The sequence below is a fragment of the Balaenoptera borealis genome, assembly GCF_965194805.1.
Source record: "Balaenoptera borealis genome assembly, chromosome: 8".
NCBI classification, from domain to species: Eukaryota; Metazoa; Chordata; class Mammalia; order Artiodactyla; family Balaenopteridae; genus Balaenoptera; species Balaenoptera borealis.
Genome location: NC_138865.1, coordinates 32,515,271 through 32,532,998, shown reverse-complemented (window position 1 = coordinate 32,532,998; position 17,728 = coordinate 32,515,271). Strand labels below are relative to the sequence as shown.

The 17,728-nt window shown below is 39.3% G+C and overlaps 1 protein-coding gene across 6 annotated transcripts in view; it reads right to left on the bottom strand.

Annotated features, from left to right (window-relative positions):
- LOC309633338 (contactin-associated protein-like 3) overlaps window positions 1-17,728 on the bottom strand; it is a 281,195-nt gene that overhangs the window by 90,795 nt on the left and 172,672 nt on the right. Inside the window, exon 1 of one of the 6 annotated variants that reach the window (XR_014247427.1) lies at window positions 12,552-12,651. The exons of 4 other annotated variants lie outside the window; for them this stretch is intronic. The gene's annotated coding sequence lies outside the window, so the exon portion shown is untranslated. Of the gene's footprint in view, window positions 1-10,542; window positions 10,750-12,551; window positions 12,652-17,728 lie in introns of those variants that run through there. One more of the 6 variants, XR_014247428.1, reaches the window with a different exon arrangement.

The following is a 17,728-nucleotide window of genomic DNA, read 5'->3' as shown; positions in this document are numbered from 1 at the left end:
GCCTAATAATACCTGCCAGAAGGCCTCCTCTTTGCTGCTTGTTGGTCTTTGGTAGTTCCCCTGACACCTGGCCTTTTCAAGCTCTCCCTCAGGGCTTCCCAGCAACTTTTACAACAGGCACCATGCTTTTTATCAAAGCCTTGGGTCAGAAGTTATGTCAGGCATTTTCCTACTGGAAGAAAACAAAACACTCAAAATCAGCCAATGGATCCTTCCATGAACAAATCAGTTGGCTAGTAGAGAGCTCAGGGGTAGTCACATAAAAATTCATTTTTATTAGGCCACCTAAAAAATGATTATAAAATACACAGGGGGATTCTGCAGATATTCTATATACTTTCAAGGTAGCATATTTAAAATATATTAATTTCTCCATTTATTTGGTACTTACTGAGTACCATCAGCAAAGCACTGCAGGAACAAAGAAGCGCGATTCTGTTTTCAGGAAGTTTAAAATCTGATTAAGGAGGGAGACATGTAACCAAGCATCTGTTCTATGAAGCCGGTAAGAGCCTGAAAGCTAGTGCTTTTCATAATAGATGTTAAACTCATTACCTAAATGGATTGTGCATTTTGCTTTCTTGTCAAAGTGATGCAGTCAAAGCACCTGGTCAAGGATCAAGTTGCGATCACTTCCTGGCTCCACCACTGGTCATGAGGGCCAACCTTTCCTGTCACAGTAGCTGGATAAGAGCAGTCACAACACAGACAAAACAGTGGAAGTCAGATCTGGGGATCTTGCTGGATGTTTGGGGAAAGAGAATCAGTCACCCTTTTACTTATCCAACAAATATGTATTGAGAACCCACTGTCTTCCAGGACCAGCCCTGTGCTCTGGGGATTAGGAAGTAGGAATAACAACAAAAAAGAAAGAGGAAGTTTCTGCTTTCTTGGAGCTTGAGTTGAGGGAATAAACAAATAAATACATGCTTAGTGCTTCAGGGTAATAAGGACCAAAGTCCAAATAGAGGAAAGCATTCTCTCTATCACTGTGATTAGGAAGGTCGACCTTGGACATGGAGCTACCAAGCAGATTCCTGCCTGAGCATCAAGCTGACACTGGGAAGACAGAGCGGAAACATGAAGAGAGGCTGATCCTGATGGCACAGCCTCATCTGGATCTAACCTTGCCTGAAATGAAATGATGTGAACCAACAATTCCCCGTTTTGTTGAAGTCACTTGCCAATACCCCAGTCCTTCACACTTCCATTTCTTATTACTCCACATAGAATCAAACAACCATTAAGTCCTGAAAGTGTTCTTTGTGTGCAGTGTCACTTTTTCATTCTCACCGCCATCCTCCCACTTCAGTCCCTCTTACACCTGGGAAATGGAATAACAGTGGAAGACCTCAGGGGGATGGATCCCACAGGAAGTAGTGAAGGAGGAAGGACACCTCTTTGGCTGGCCAAATCCACGCAAGTCAACCCAGGAAGTCATTCGGCATCACCTCCATCTAAGAAAATGGAAGAAGATGCTCATGAAGGCTCTGGGCATGTTGATGCTGGGGGTTGGCAAGGAGGCCTTGGGAGGGTGGGTAAGCCAGTCTCATCCCTAGGGAATTGGGATGGCGATTAAGATACAACATATGTCCTTTTCATGCTCAAATGCGCAATAGCCTGCAGGATGTATCTCCCCACTCCTGCTTCACCTTGCAGCAATATCCATGAGGAAAAGGAACTTTTCCTAGGCAAACATGCAGCCTATCTTCCAACAAATGAATCCTATCACTTAGAAGAAGAACAAGTGAAATCAGTCCATAGTGATGCAAATCTCCCAAAGATCAGGTTTTCAGGTTTCTTAAAATAGATCAGTAGTTCATCATGACAAAAGAATAGTAAATAATTATGATCCAAAATTTATTCTTATAAACTGGAAAATCAATATGTTTGTTAACCTTGTACCATAGTTCAAAATAGATCATTTGACTTACCTCTAATAGGTAATTGACTCTGAGATCTGTCAATTCTACTGTGTTTTAGGCCAGAAAAAATATTTTTCAGAAATGTTCCTTGTCACTTTAAGAAAGCAAAGAGTAATTTGGCGTTTGCTCCCTTAAACTCTCTTATACGTACCTTAACTAAACTCTAGTCAACATATCCTCTTTCAGTCCCCCAATTTTTTTAACCCCTCGCAATGACGGCATGGTTCACACCATAGAAAAGGATGTGCTCTGAAATGTCAAGGCTCACAGGTTTTCTTATCAGAACTTCCGTGAATCGAGACTTCCCTGGTGGAGTAGTGGTTAAGAGTCCGCCTGCCAATACAGGGAACACGGGTTCGATCCCTAGTCCAGGAAGATCCCACATGCCGCGGAGCAACTAAGCCCACGCACCACAACTACTGAAGCCCTTGCGCCTAGAGCCCATGCTCCGAAACAAGAGAAGGCACCTCAATGAGAAGTCCGCGCACCACAACAAAGAGTAACCCACGCTGGTCGCAACTAGAGAAAGCCCGTAGCCTCAGTGCCGCCATGAAGACCCAACACAGCCAAAAATTAATGAATTAATTAATTAATTAATTAAAAATAGAAAACTTCCATGAATTAACACAACGTTGCAGAGAAGCCTAAGAATCACAGACACACAGCAGCTAGCCAGCTTGATGACTTTACACAGCTATATTTTTCTTTTTATGTTGTATTATTATACTTTTAGTGTATAGCAATGTCCTTATTCTCAAGTTTCTGATCATCAAAGACACAGCAAACGTAAAGCTATATGACTAATCCTTAATTTTGATAATCTCCAAACATTTGAACAGATGTCTATAGAAACATATTCTTTTTCTTACATCAGCCAAATCTGAGACATTAAAATAGTTAACAGTTCTTAAAATATTTTCTTCCATAATAGAAGTTTATATGAAAATTACTTTCTTTGACCTGAATCAAATTACTGAATTATTTTCGCATGCTAATCAGATTCCCTTTATTATATCTACTCGCCTTTAAATCAAAAGCCTACCAGCCATTCCTTAGAACTGTAGTAACAGGAACCAGGACCTGGCAAGGCCTCAGAGGCAGGTTAAGTGCTGCTGGTTCTAACGGTGGCGGCACAGCAATACCCTAGAACACAAAACCCCTCCGACACGTGAAGCCAATAGTTTCAACTGGGCTTCAACTGGGTCAGGGCAGATGGCTTTGTATTTCCTGATTGCTCACATGCTCAGAAATCCAAAGTGGAGAATATCCGTTCTGCATGGTAACAAGTAAGAAATAGCTCAATCCCACGTAACTGGATCGTCACCTAATCCAATCTGTGCCTCTCTTACAACTATTGACAGTGGTTTTTAATTCCTTCAGCAAGTCTCTCTACCCAACCAGCCTCCCTTAAGACACACAAACATACGTACACACATGGTTCATTCTGCCACTTCTCCCACCAATTCACCACTCCGAGGAAGAGTGTATTTAGCTAAACTTTAGCAAGCTCTTTGGCTGCCTGAGGATTTATAAATGTTAAAATAAAAACTAATTACCACCTTGAGAACTGCAGGTGGCACCTGGTCTTATGTCTCAAGGCAGCAGGTCGCTCCTGCATCATCCAAGCAGCAATGTCACTGCTTGCTCCTAAGCTCCAGAGAAACCCTCTGTTGGGTCTCGAACACCCCAAGTAATGAGATGCTACTGAAACGAGCATGTGGGGACCCTAGGTCTACGCCACAGCGTTAAGTGGCTTCTGAGGTTATCGAAACTGCCACTGATGCCAAACAAGGTTCACCAGCCCCTTCCTCCCACAGTGGTCCAGTGAACACGTGGCATAAAAATTCCTTCTCCACAGGTGACAGCCACTAAGGCCAGAGATGGAACCACAGGTGATACAACTTAGGAACACATAAATTTAAATATCTGATACACCATTTACCATATCCCTAAAATGACTCATCCGAAAGGATCATATTTGCCAGTTTAAAAAACAAACTTTTTTCAAGTTTCTCTCCATGAGTTAGCTATAACTAGCACATCCTCCATGAGTATCTTTTCCTGATGTACTACCGAGTAAAAACTTAATAAAAGCCATAGCCTAGATAAAATATATCATTTTTTCATTTGTGATTAACAGCCTTGGAGGGAGGTTTCTTTTTTAAACTGGTCCATTAAACGGGCATATATTGAAATAAAAATTATATAGTTTCTAACTTTAAACTACTCAAAATTTCAAGTACTTTATGTTTCAATTCTATTTCAAATCAGTACACTGAAAATACCCATTACCTAGAAACTAAGGAGAATATTTTTATTTTTTATGGCGAGCCAGACTCCCTATATTATTATTGAAAAGTCAAGTTTCTAATGAACCAGAAAGGAAATTTATTGTAAAGCAACGCTCAAACTAAGCACATGTATTATCACACAAGGTTATGTGTACACCTACCAGACATGTGCAATCTCTATGTCAAAGCATTATTTTCAAAAAGTTAAAAACACAACACGTACAAATATAGAACAAATGCATGCCAAAGAATCATAAACTCATTAATGACTAATCCAGTAAAAGAGCATTTTGAGAAACTAGGAATTTACAGGCATTTATAGAAGAACATTAGAATGAGATTGCTAGGTTACAAAAACACTGATCAATGTCCTATAGGGCAATAAAACCTTTGTAGTTACCATATGTACCTGAAAAAAAAAAAAAAAGAAATCATCAATTTCAGCGTCTAAACTCCAATCAAATGGTAAATGACCAAGTCAGACATGGGTGCATTCTTCTAGGTAATTAAACAATCATGTGGGCCTATTAAACAATGTTCCTGCATAATGTCAAAAGGTCACTCTATCATACCCTCTCTTTTTTTAACTTTTTATTTTACATTGGAGTCTAGTTGATTTACAATGTTGTGTTAGTTTTTACAGTATTTACAAGTTGTGTATAACTTTAATTAGCACACAGATTTTAACCTTATGCCATAGAACTCAAACTGGAAAAAACAAGTATGATATTTTGAAGGAACGTATCACATATGGTTTCCTGCCTCTCAGAAATAGGTAGACATAAATAATTCAGTTTTTAAAAGTTATTCAATATGATGCAACACAGCCTATAGCAATCAGCACCGCAACGGGCCCCAGGTAGGCAGACTGAGTGGGGACACTTTGGAAGTTACTCTGAAGAACTTTGTATGTTGAAGCCAAGCCTTTAAAGGCTCTGAAAAGTTAAGTGGGAAGAAGATCCAGAGGTTAATTTCATATTTGTTTTTCAGGATTAGAATTAGAATTGCAGGCAAACCCTGGATCTATTCATTCCAAATTGTTTGAACTCTTTTATACTTTTATAAGTATACTTCTGTATTCAAATTCTGATTTTGATTTAAAGGGAAAAATTCAAATTCAAATTTGCTCAGTTAATTGAGATTTTTGTCAGTGAATATGTCCTTTATTTAGTACTCTTGAATGATTTGGGGTTTTTTTTCCAAATCAACTCAAAGGAGCAGACATTCTTGAGCTCCAGTCTTCTCCCCAGAACAGGCTTTCAGGCGTGGGAGGGCCACTGATAATGTGGCTTTAGGGTCATTTTGTTTGTTTGCTTAAAGAGTCTCCCCCAGTTGCATAAGCTTCAGGACCCTCACAGCTCTAGCCTTGCCTGTCACTCTGTGTTGATAGTCACATGGACTTTGTAAGTTTTTTTGGAGAAAAAAATGTTGTTGTTTTCCCGAAGTTTTCAAACATATTCTGACCTCAGTATTTCTGGGAAGTTTATTCAAATATGATTTAAAAAAAAAAACGGTCCGTTTACCCGTTTGTTGAAGACTCTTTCCAACAAGTCCAAGCTCCAGTGCTTACTAAATACCTCTCTCCATATTCTATGCTCATTTTCCCCAACAGGTTTCACTGAATCACGAATGGATTCCCCATTCACCTGCTCTAGGGGCACATCTTCTGATAGGCTCCCTCCCTAAACCAAGGAACCTATTACATATGGTCTAATGCCTTTCAGAAATAGGTAGACATAAGTAATTCAATCTAAATATCAACCAAAATACTGACATTTTCTTATTCAGATTATATCTCTTCTTCCTCCCCAAAGATCTGAAAATTCGTAAAGAAACAGTAGATTCACAAGGATAATCCTGATTAACTTGGAGGATTCGACTCACTCTAGAAAACCACTAAGCACACTATTGAGACAAAAAGAAGCCTGCACCAATTAAAACAGTAGCAGGATTTTAGTCCATATTACCCAAGGTGAAAACTTCTTTATGGACTGTATTGTCTTAGCACACATGGCATTACTTGAGATTGACTGTGCTCACATAGCAATAGAATATGTTGATGACACTTAGCAAATAATTACAAAGAATCTGTGCCCATTGAAATGATAGGAGTTCTGACAAACAATACCCTTGAGAAGAGACATTGGATAAACACACTATTAGACATTCACTTAAATCAATTCTCACGATTTTATACTTCTTAGCAGTTGTAGCATTATGTTCAGTTCCTCCATTCTGCAATTCATGTATTTTTATACCAAATTCTTAAGGTTAATCATGTTATTGGGTTAGGATAATTTATACAACAAGTGTCTCACTATTATACTGTGTATGTTATTTTTCTTTTCAAAGAATAATATTGTGTGATAATATCTATTAGAGGATCATATTAATAAACTTTCATTAAAGATGATACAGTAACACTTTAGCACATAAGGAGCCACTGCTCCAGTGAAGAAAGGATTCAAATCTGATACAAATCTTCAAATTGAGGTGCTAATATATTTGCCTAGATCAAGCACTAGGTATTACATGAACAGCACATGTTTGTCTCCCATGCTGGCCAACAAAATGGGCTTGATCTGCTCCCCCAACCAAGGGCAGAGACCTCTCATACATATGCAGGACGTAACAGGGAGGAGACATTGTTGGATAAAAACAAATCCTGATTACCACTCCTAGAACAGTGATTCAAGTTGTGTGCCCCACCTGGAGTGGGCCAGAAATACATCTTTTATTCTCACAACAAGAAGGGCACTTTTGACAGGGGAAGGAAACAAAAGAAGACTTCTAGAGAAAATTACAAGTACTGAGATTTAACAAGGTGCGGATGAGTGTGTAACACTCACTAAATTGAACCCCTGGGTCTACAAATATCATCATTTACGTCAAATAATCACCATCAACAGCGGCTGAAATGTCTAACACTGGCTTCAGTCCTTTTCAGAGACTTCAGTCCTTTTTCTTTTCACTGGGGAGTAGAGTTAGGGAGGACAGCAGCTACTAGCTATAGCTGGCACTTTACTTATATGGGGGAAATAATTCAGCTGTAAATTAACTTCCAATTGTGTTGTTCCTTAATCGGGAAAGAGTGAACATTACTCCTCAAAGTGACATGCGATCCAGGAGACAGATTTACAATACTAAATATGCAATCAAAATACTGACATTTTCTTATTCAGATTATATCTCTTCTTCCTCCCCCCCCCCAAAAGATCTGAAAGTTCATAAACAAATAGTAGATTCACAGGGATAATCCTAAAACAGAGAGCTACTGCCCTCTTCCACTTGTGGCTCATGGTAGGAAGTGAGCAAACCAACCACTGGCTGCACAACAACTTCTGGAAAACAGGGCTCTAACTTGGAATCTATATTCTAACTTTCCTCTTGCATTCCATTTAAGAGGATAACTCCATTAGATTAACACTTTCATCTTGACTAAATACCAAGAGTTCTAGAAGGCAGACCAAGTAGAGATGCACAATTTTTAAATATCAGGTCCTAGAGGATGCTGTCCATTCAACTTGTTTTATCTTCAAAAAGACAGAGAATAAGAGTAAAAAAAAAAAAGCCCATGTTTTTGGCTATTTAGAAACATTACTCTCGCCCTGTGTAGACTCCTCCGGACTTAAAATTTCCCATTAATTATAAAGATTCATGTCAAAACATGGATAATTTCTGAGATGTCAAATGTTTCAACCAAGTCCTGTATGAGAGTATGTCTTATGCCAGAACCTCACCCAGGTTGACACCCCCACCCCCCCGCCCCCCGTCTGACTAATTTACTACTGAGAACCAGTTGTAAATAGAGGAAAAATGTCACTGTATCCTTTTGGGGAGAAGATCTTTACCTTTTTAAAAATTTACATACAGTTCTCATTATTTTATCAGGGCTTAAGAATATTTCATTTTTGTTAGTTTTAAAGTCTTGTCTGCAAAGATTACTTGAGTTCTTAAAACACTTCTTAGGAATAAAAGGTTAGCGATCAAAAGACTTGAGCAAATGCTGGTGTTCGTGATTTCTTGTTGGTAGCCTAAATCCCATCCTGCTGGCAAACTCCTCTTTAGAATTTCTCAAATGATGGGACAGGACTAAAAGAACCCTCTACCTTGATTTATGTAGTAACAAATTTCAAATATGGGTTTGAAATACCTTGCTTGTATATACATCTACACATACAAACAAACACCTCCCAAATATTCGAGAGTTAAGGAAAAATCCAATTGGTCAAATTAGCTAATCTAGACTATAATAAGATTCATTCACCATTACTTCTACTGCTACAAAGGATACTGTCAAATGAGATTAGCAAGCAATTATCAAGCAGTTTGTGTACCCTCTATGAATCTTTAAGTCTGCAAAGACATTTAAATATATACTTGACACTTGAACAACTATAGTAGCCATCTTTGCAGTGATCAAGGACTCTATAGTATCTAAAATGTTCTTAGCCATGCAAATTTACATAGGTACTTTTAACTTACTGAACTTTTCATCAGAGTACTAAACACATCTAAATAAAACAGAGGCTGAAAAGTGAAAACTAGCATTGACATTTGAAGAGTCAGCCAGAGACCCAGACGAACTGAGCCTAGAGATATATTCAATTCAGAAAAGGATATCTGCCTGGAGATTCAGACATGGAGCACCTCAGAGCATGTGACTCTTAAAAAAGATGCTCAGTATGAAGCACATGATACCTCTGTGGATTTCAGGGAATAAAATACAAACAGAAAATAAAGAAATATCAAAATAACTGATCTTGCAATATCCTGTAATCACAACTAAGGAGACAAGAAAGGCAGCACAGCACTCTGCTTCTCTGATAAGGGAAGGATTTTTGAAGCCATGTTTCCTTTAAGTAAGAGTGACCTCTGGTGACTTTTTAATTGCACCTCAGTGTACTAGGTTAAATTATTCTACAATTCTTTTATACTAGCAAATCATTTAGTACTACATTTTTAATTTCTTAGCAAAGTGATAAATGCTTTACTGCAGGACCTAAGGATTTCATGTAAATGCCCCCATTGTAATTAATTCATGGCAATTGTGCCCAAAGCTAAATTAAAATTCTGTCTGAAACACGGGGCAGTATTTTCTTAAAGGAGACTAAGGCTCATTTTCAGGAGTGACTCATATAATATGGCATTAAATGAGCTGATACTAAATGATGACAACACAAACTTATCACAGCCTCGGGGCATATATGGATGAATGCTGGAAGGGTAACTATTTGTATAAAATGCTTTTCACTTTAGCACAAACTTCCTGGTAAGGGCAGAGTTCCCCAGCCCACCCCACCCCCAGCAGCAAGGTCGGTTTCTAACATGCCTACTAGCACTTTCTTGAAATGCATAATAGCTTGCCTTACTCCCTACAACCTGATTTAAAAAAAATTCTTGAGGGGGATGGGGTGTGGATGTAGGACTAAGGGGGCTTTCTTCCAATCCCTCAAGGAAAGAAAAGCCCTATGATGGAGATTTCAATCTGAATAACACTTCGAAAACTTTTTCCGATTTCCAGATTAAAATGCCTTGAGGTCGGCTGAATCAATTTGGCTAGCATCTTTAGATCAGACTCACATTGCCAGTCCAGAACTGAGAGGTTAACACATCTTCACTGAACCAACAAAACGAGAAACACAGCACATCACGATATACAAGCATGTGCACTTGCAAATGAACCTGAATGGCAGGGTATGTTTTTCCTGTAAGCAAAAGCCTTCTAATTCTGAGGGGTCGATCCTTCTCGTAATTCTGCGGACTCACCAGGTTTGCCGCCTGGGCTCTGCTGCGGAGCCTGCCCGCCGCTGCAGCGCCCGACTTCTTGCTACCCGATTCCGCAGGGCGCCGACTGCAAACATCTACGCTAATGCAGGACCCGGCCAGGTCGGCCAACGATTTCCTTTCTGACATAAATCCTCCAAAATGTATTCATAGTAAAAAGAAATAAATGACATATTGGCATGCTCTTCTCTCCTCATCTCCTGCTATTCTCTCTCTCAGGTCTCTCTCCGCCTCAATATTCTCATGCTAATTTTAGCTTTACTAGAACTTGAGCTTTCTCAATGAATATTCAAAACAACAGCACACAGACAAAATTCAGCTCACAGACAAGTCAAAACAGGCTTTGTGTATTACAGACTTGACAAGTGGAAAAACCATTGTAAACCATCCTATCCAAGCGTTGGGACTTTGCGATGTTTTTTAAATGCCTCATTTTCAGAAGCAGACCCGTGATTCCATTTGTAAAATTCAATTATTTTTTAAAAAAAACACGAATTCTCAGTTGTCAGTATAAGTTTTAAAAGATTTGCTGTACTCACAAGTATTCCCTGCTGCTAATGTACTCCAGGGCTGGGCAGACAAAAGAAAGAGCATCCTGAGACAGGCTCCCGCGGCGGAGTCCATGTTCACAGTCGCCGGGGCTCCCCACCCCAAAACCCAAGGTGTCCAGACAGCTGCTCTGAGCCGGAGTCTGCAAGCTCCCTCCCGCTCGGGGTAGCTAGCGCTCCCTCCTCCGGGCTCGGCGAACCCGCTCAGCCGGAGGGGCGGGAGCCCCAACCTGCAGCCACACCCCCACCCCACCCCCACCCCCACCCGCTCCCACCGCGCTGCGAGCTCCACGCGTCCCGGGCGAGCCTGGCGGTGGCGGGAGGAAGTGCGAGTCAAGTCGGTGAAGGTCTTCAACCTGCGCTCGCTCCGAATCCGAATCCGAATCCGAATCCGCGGTCCTAGGTCCTTCACCGGCAGGTTTCCCACTCTGAACAGCTGAGCAGTTCAGTGGACTTCAGTCTGAGACCGAGCTTCACCAGGCTGATGATGCTTGAGCATTAACACTGATGCTAGGAAAAATGTGAGTTTCTTTTTTTTTGGTTGAAAAGAAGTTAGGACAAGTAACTAACCCGGTTTGAAGAAAATATTTACATGTACTGAGAACTGTTGTAAAAAAGACTGCTTTTGTTTTCTCAACTCATTTAATGATTCATATTTAAAAATAAAAACCTAAAGAACCTTATTATGGTAATCATTTCGAAATATATACGGTTATATATACAGTGTTATGTGTCAAAATACATCTCAGTAAAGCTGGAAAAAATTAAAATTAAAAAATAATTAATTAAAACACCGACCCGACTTCTACTATAATGACAGCATTTTATTATGTATATTCCTACTTGGAGATTTGAGAATTGTGGTCAGCAGATATATAAAACTAAAAACTGCCATCCTGGGAGAAGGAATCTTACTCCAAATATCATCAGGGAAGTGACCTTATGTTAAGTAGGTAAATTGAATACACTTAATTGAAGAATGAAGAGTTTTGAATCAACTTCTATATACTGTATGTGTATTCCTTTCCATTCAAATTCTTTAATACAATTACCCAAAAGTTCATATTGAAAAATGATGGAATCTAAAAGGCATCTTAAATAAATAAATAAATGGATAGATAAATAAATGGATAGATAGATAGGCAGATAAATAGATAAATCGTTTCAGAGTATACAGATAGAGGCCTGATGGCCCATGGAGGAAGAAGGATTTCAAGATCCATGACCTTGAGGTAAGTCACATGGCCTCCTCTACTTCCTAAAGAGGCTGCCAACAGATGTAAATGAAGCAGGTATGAGCATGGCATCACTAGGATCAATACTCTCCTAAAACTGTGACCAGACTCATGACAAATGTGCTGAGACTTAGGAACAGTGTCCAGGCATTCTTGCACCATCCAAAGTGATCAGAATATGAAAGTAACTTTAACCTTGAGTAGGGCATTATATGCCTGAGAACAAAGCAGAAAAGCTGTTTTTATTATTTCTATTCTGCAACCTGGGTAAAAAACAAAAACAGGAATAGAAAATGTAAATAGCTTGGCAAGGCCACAGAATTTACAAGTAGAATTTGACCCAAATATGTAGATTCTGATCCCAACTTTCCAGCTTTCTCCACTCCTACTCAGGGCCCCTGGGAATCAGGAACTCTTCCCACCCACCCCATCAATCAGCAGTCCCAGGAAACACTGAGCAAAGCTTGCTCGGAGGGTGCATTTAGAACCTTGAAAAAAGCCACAAGCGGTAGAGTGACCTTCATTTATTAGTCAGACATTTTCCTAGTGCCTAATACATGTCCCAGAACCTGAATATGGTATTTCTAATTTTTAAAGCAAATATAAATTAATGATTTACATTAAGTGTCTAATATTTTTTAAAGCCTATACAACAGACAGTCTGTGTGTGTGTGTCTGTGTGTGTGTGTGTAATCTAAGTAAATGGTCACAGCATTCCTTTGAAGTAAATGTTACTCTGCCCATTTAATGGATAGACAGACTAACCTCAGAGAGTTTAATGGATGTGTCACAAAGCAAGCCAGACTTGGACCAGGTCAGCTGAGCTCTGAAACCCCTTCTCACTGGCCCTCAGGTCTCTGAAACAGAAAAGTTGTCACCTGGGAAAACTCTATTCAGTTGTTCATGGGAAATCCATTTAAAATGGGTTAGAAGGCGCCTCAATAATTGATGTCAATTAAAACCAAAAAGAGCAATGCTGGTAAATTACTTGAGCAGACATTCAGGATGGATTTTCCAAGTCAGAGATGAAACAGCACACAAGGGATTGAGATTTGCAGGCAGATGTCCTTGTGCAGTGCACAGCATTGACCACTGGACAGCACTGGGGCTGTTACATGATCTTCCAAGACAAGGGCAGCCCCAGGTGAGGAGGCTTGAAGAGACCAGGCAAAGCAGGGCCCAAAGCAGGGACTTGCCAGCAGACAGCTGAGGCGACTCCTGGTTTTACCCCTTTCCAGCTGCCTTCTTTCGCTGGAGACTTCGTGGCTTTGTGCTTCACTTTTCTTGTTTGTAGAATGGTGATGATAGCCAGTCATAGAGCCATGATGAAATTACAGGCCTGAAACCCCCACAAAGGGATGGAAACTGCTGAGCATTCCACGTACCAGCCCCAGAGCTGCCCTGGGAGTTGGTACCCACCCGTGAGACCCCCGGCAGCTGCTCAGCATTTGTGATCCTCAGCTTCGTTGTCTGTTTCATAAGATAATAGAAGTCTTACCAGCAGAGAACCGATCCAAGGGTTACAGGAGAAAATGAATGTCAAGTACTTAACACCATGCTCATCCACAGGGCGCTGGATCAGGTAGGCTGATGCTAGAGCTCCAGGCTCAGAGGAGAAAGGATGCCTAACGGGACCGCCAAGGCCTCCAAGCTAAATCCCTGCAGGCCAGGGGCAGTCCGCTGCATTCTGTGACCTGTTTCCACAGCCCTTTGCTCTTTTATGTAAGAAAGATGACAGATAATCAACAAGGACCTACTGTATAGCACAGGGAACTCTACTCAACATTCTGTCATAATCTATATGGGAAAAGAATCTGTAAAAGAATGGACACATGTATATGTATAACTGAATCACTTTGCTGTACAACTGAAACTAACACAATATTGTAAATCAGCTATACTCCAATATAAAATTAAATTAAATTTTAAAAAATCAAAACAAAGGAAAGGTGAAGAAAATGTGTAGATCTAATCTTGCACATTTCTATAAGTGATGATTCAAACCCCACAAATCACGCACGCGCATATATGTATGTGTCTGCAGAGTTCACACCAAACACAAAAGAGAACTTGAAATCAGCACAAGACAAGAAATTAACTTCCGATGTTCAAAAGTGTGTGGACCCTCATATGTGTAAGTGCAGACAGGCTGCCTAGGAAAGTATATTCTAAGTGAAACTACACCCTTGGCATTTCCTGACCAAAGTCATCTGTTTTCCTTCTCACCTGGGAGCAGTCTGTGCACTCAGGATTCCCTCCCGAGAAGAGGAAGGATCAACTCACCCCACCCGAATGAAATCCTTTCTCAATGCTCTCCATAGATCAAAACATGACTCCATTCATTTTTCTTCTTTATTCAGCAGTTTTCTCCCTGTAAATTATTTCTGCGTGTTTTATCTAAATCTGGGAATACATTTAACTTTACTCCTGTAATGGGAACAGATTTATCATTAAATCCTCTGAAAGAATACTGTGAATAAAATATAATAGTATTTCTATTAGGAGTCATGTTTCCCATAAGCCCCCAGGCAACAAATCCTGAAGAACAATTATGGAGAGACAGACTGCAGGGAGAAGGATTGTCACATGTGTGATAAAAAACACACTGCACGGTGTCTTTGCAGGTTATCTCTGATGAGCTATGTTCCCTATAACTAGCCCTTGGAAGCCCTGGTTTTAACAACCAAAGGATTATGCACCTAATTACATAAATCTCAGCTAGAGAATAGTCAGCCTCATATTGTTACCCGAAAAACTAGGTTCGCCTCTTGGTGGGTGTCGAGCCAAAAGACACAACCAAGACAAAGAGTGAGAGAAGGAAGGATTTGTTACTTGCAGCAAGTAAGTAGAACACCAGGGATCTTTCCCAAAGCAGTGTCTCCCCAAACAGCAAAACTGGGGAAGTTTTAAGCTAAGGGTACATGTATATTCATGAAAGGGCTTGGGAGGTAGGCAGAGCCCAGGCTTTAGTTGATTGAAATCCGGAGGGTCAGAAAAGGTCAACGCCATCATCCCTTAGGTTCCGTTTCACCTGGTGGTTGAGTGCTTCAGGCTCATCTTTACCATGGAAACAGAACTGGAAGTCTTTACAACTGATACATTATTACTAGTGCTACTTCTCTTGCCTGATAACAGTCAGCATTCTTGTTTTCCCTTAAGATCCTTAATTACTGAGACCTGTTCAAGGGCAAGCACTCTGGCCAGGCTTAGATCACAAAATGGCTTGTACTAAATGAATAGGTGTTCTCTTATGTCCAGAAAGCCATGCCTGGTTTCCTTTCTCCATAGACCCCCCTACCTTATCTGCTTATGATATTTCTTTCCAATTCAGCCCATTTCAACCCAGGAGGACTTTTGGGGACTAACAAACACTGGTATCTAAGATAGAACAAACCACAACTAAGAACTTGAAGTATAAAAGCAATACTGCATGGTATTTCCAAAAGTGCTTAATAAACATTTCACAGGATTGCGCATAAACAACACACTTTTCCTGACATTCTGGCACAAGTAGAATCAGAGAGGCTTAACGTTAAAATGAAGTGCAGAGTCAGCTGTCCAGCATTCTACCCAATTCAAGCACCACAGTCTCCAATATCATCTTGCACACATGTCCACTGATGGCAGCAGCTGAGGTGCATACATATAGAGAAAAGGGAGATTCTAGAACTTCCTTCTATCATATCACAAAGAACGATAAGTTCACAGAATCAACTACATGAGTGTCCAGGAAAAAAAATTCTTTTTTTTTTTTAAACTTTTAAAATTGAGATATATTATACCCTTTAAACAAAATTTCTAATTTTATGAAAGGCATAAAAGGTCACAATTTTTCTTTACTTCTTTGGGGTAGGAAGAGGGAGGCAGAGTTGAGTGGATCCTTAAAAGTCCTTTTCTAATTTAAAATTAAAATCAACATCTGATCTTGACCTAAGAATTTTTCTATTGAGGTATAATTGACATAGAACACTATATTAGTTTCAGGTGTACAATTCAATGATTGGACATTTGTGTGTATTGCAAAATGAACATCACAGTAAGTCTGGTTACCATCAATCACCATACACAGTCACAGATTTTTTTCTTTCTTCTTGTGATGAGAACTTTTAAGATTTACTTGCAGCAACTTGTAAATATGCAATACAGTATTAATAACTATATTCACCATGCTATACATTACATCCCTGTGGCTTATTTATTTTATAACTGGAAATTTGTACCTTTTGAACCCCCTTCACTCATGTCACCTACTTCCCACCCCCATCCCCACCCCCCCAGTCTGGCAACCAACTATCTGGTCTCTGTATTTATGAGCTCCTTTTTTTTCTTTTTAAGATTACTCATATAAGTGAGACCATAGGTTATCTTTCTCTAACTTATTTCACTTAGCATAATGCTCTCGAAGTCCCTCCATGTTGTCACAAATGGCAAAATTTCCTTTTTCTTAATGGCTCACTAGTATTCCAGTGTGTGTATCACATTTTTTTAGCCATTCACCCATCAATGAACACTGAAGTTGTTCCCATGTCTCAACTATTGTAAATAATTCTGTAATAAACATGGGTGTGCATATATCTTTTGGAGTTAGTGTTTTCATTTTCTTTGTACAAATACACAGAAGTGAAATTGCTGGATCATATGGTAGTCCCAGTTTTGATCTTTTGAGGAAACTCCATGCTATTTTCCATACTGTCTGTACCAATTTACATTCCCACCAAGAGTGCACAAGTGTCTCCTTCTCTCCACATCCTTGCCAACACTTGTTATTTCTTATCTTTTGATGATAATCATACAAACAGGTGTGAAGTGATATCTCATTGTGGTTTCGATTTGCATTTCCCTGATGATTAGTGACGTTGAGCATCTTTTCCTATACCTGTTGGTCAACTTTGGAATGTGTTCTTTGGAAAAATGTCTATTCAGATCCTTTGCCCATTTTTAATTAGATTGTTTGTTTGCTATTGAGTTGTGCGAGATCTTTATATATATTAGATATTATTAGCCCATTATCAGATACATGATTTGCAAATATTTCTCCCATTCAATTGGTTGCTTTTCATTTTGTTGATGGTTTCCTTTACTGTACAAAAGCTTTTTAGTTTGATGTAGTCTCACTTGTTTATTTTTACTTTTATTGCCTTTGCTTTTGGTGTCATATCCAAAAAATCATGGCCATGACCAATGTCCAGGAGCTTACCGTATATGTTTTCTTCTAGGAGTTTTATGATTTCAGGTCTTAAATTCAAGTCTTTATTCCATTTTGAGTTAATTTTTGTATGGTGTAAGGTAGTAGTCTAGTTTTATTCTTTTGCATGTGGCTTTCCAGTTTTGCCAACACCATTTGTTGAACAGACTGTCCTTTCCCCATTGTATATTCTTGGCTCCTTTGTGATAAATTAAGTGACCATATATGTGTGCGTTTATTTCTGAGCTCTCTATTCCGCTCCATTCATCAATGTGCCTATTTTTATACCAATACCATACCATAGTTTTGTAATATAACTTAAAATCAGGAAGCATGATGCTTCCAGCTTTGTTCTCTCTTAAGATTGCTTTGCTTATTCAGGGTGTTTTGTGGTTCCTTACACATTTTAGGATTTTTTTGCTCTGTTTCTGTGTAAAATGCCATTGGAATTTTGATAGGGATTGAATTGAATCTGTAGATTGCTTCTGGTAGTATGGACAGTTTAACAATATTAATTCTTCTAATCTTTGAGCCACAGAATATCTTTCCATTTATTTGTGTCTTCTTCAGTTACTTTCATCAGTGTCTTATAGTTTTCAATGTACAGGTCTTTCACCTCCATGGTTAAATTTATTCATAGGTATTTTATTCTTTTGATGCAATTGTAAGTGGTATTGTTTTATTACTAGCATATAGAAATGCAACCAATTTTTGTATATTGATTTTGTATTCTGCAACATTACTAAAGTTGTTTCTT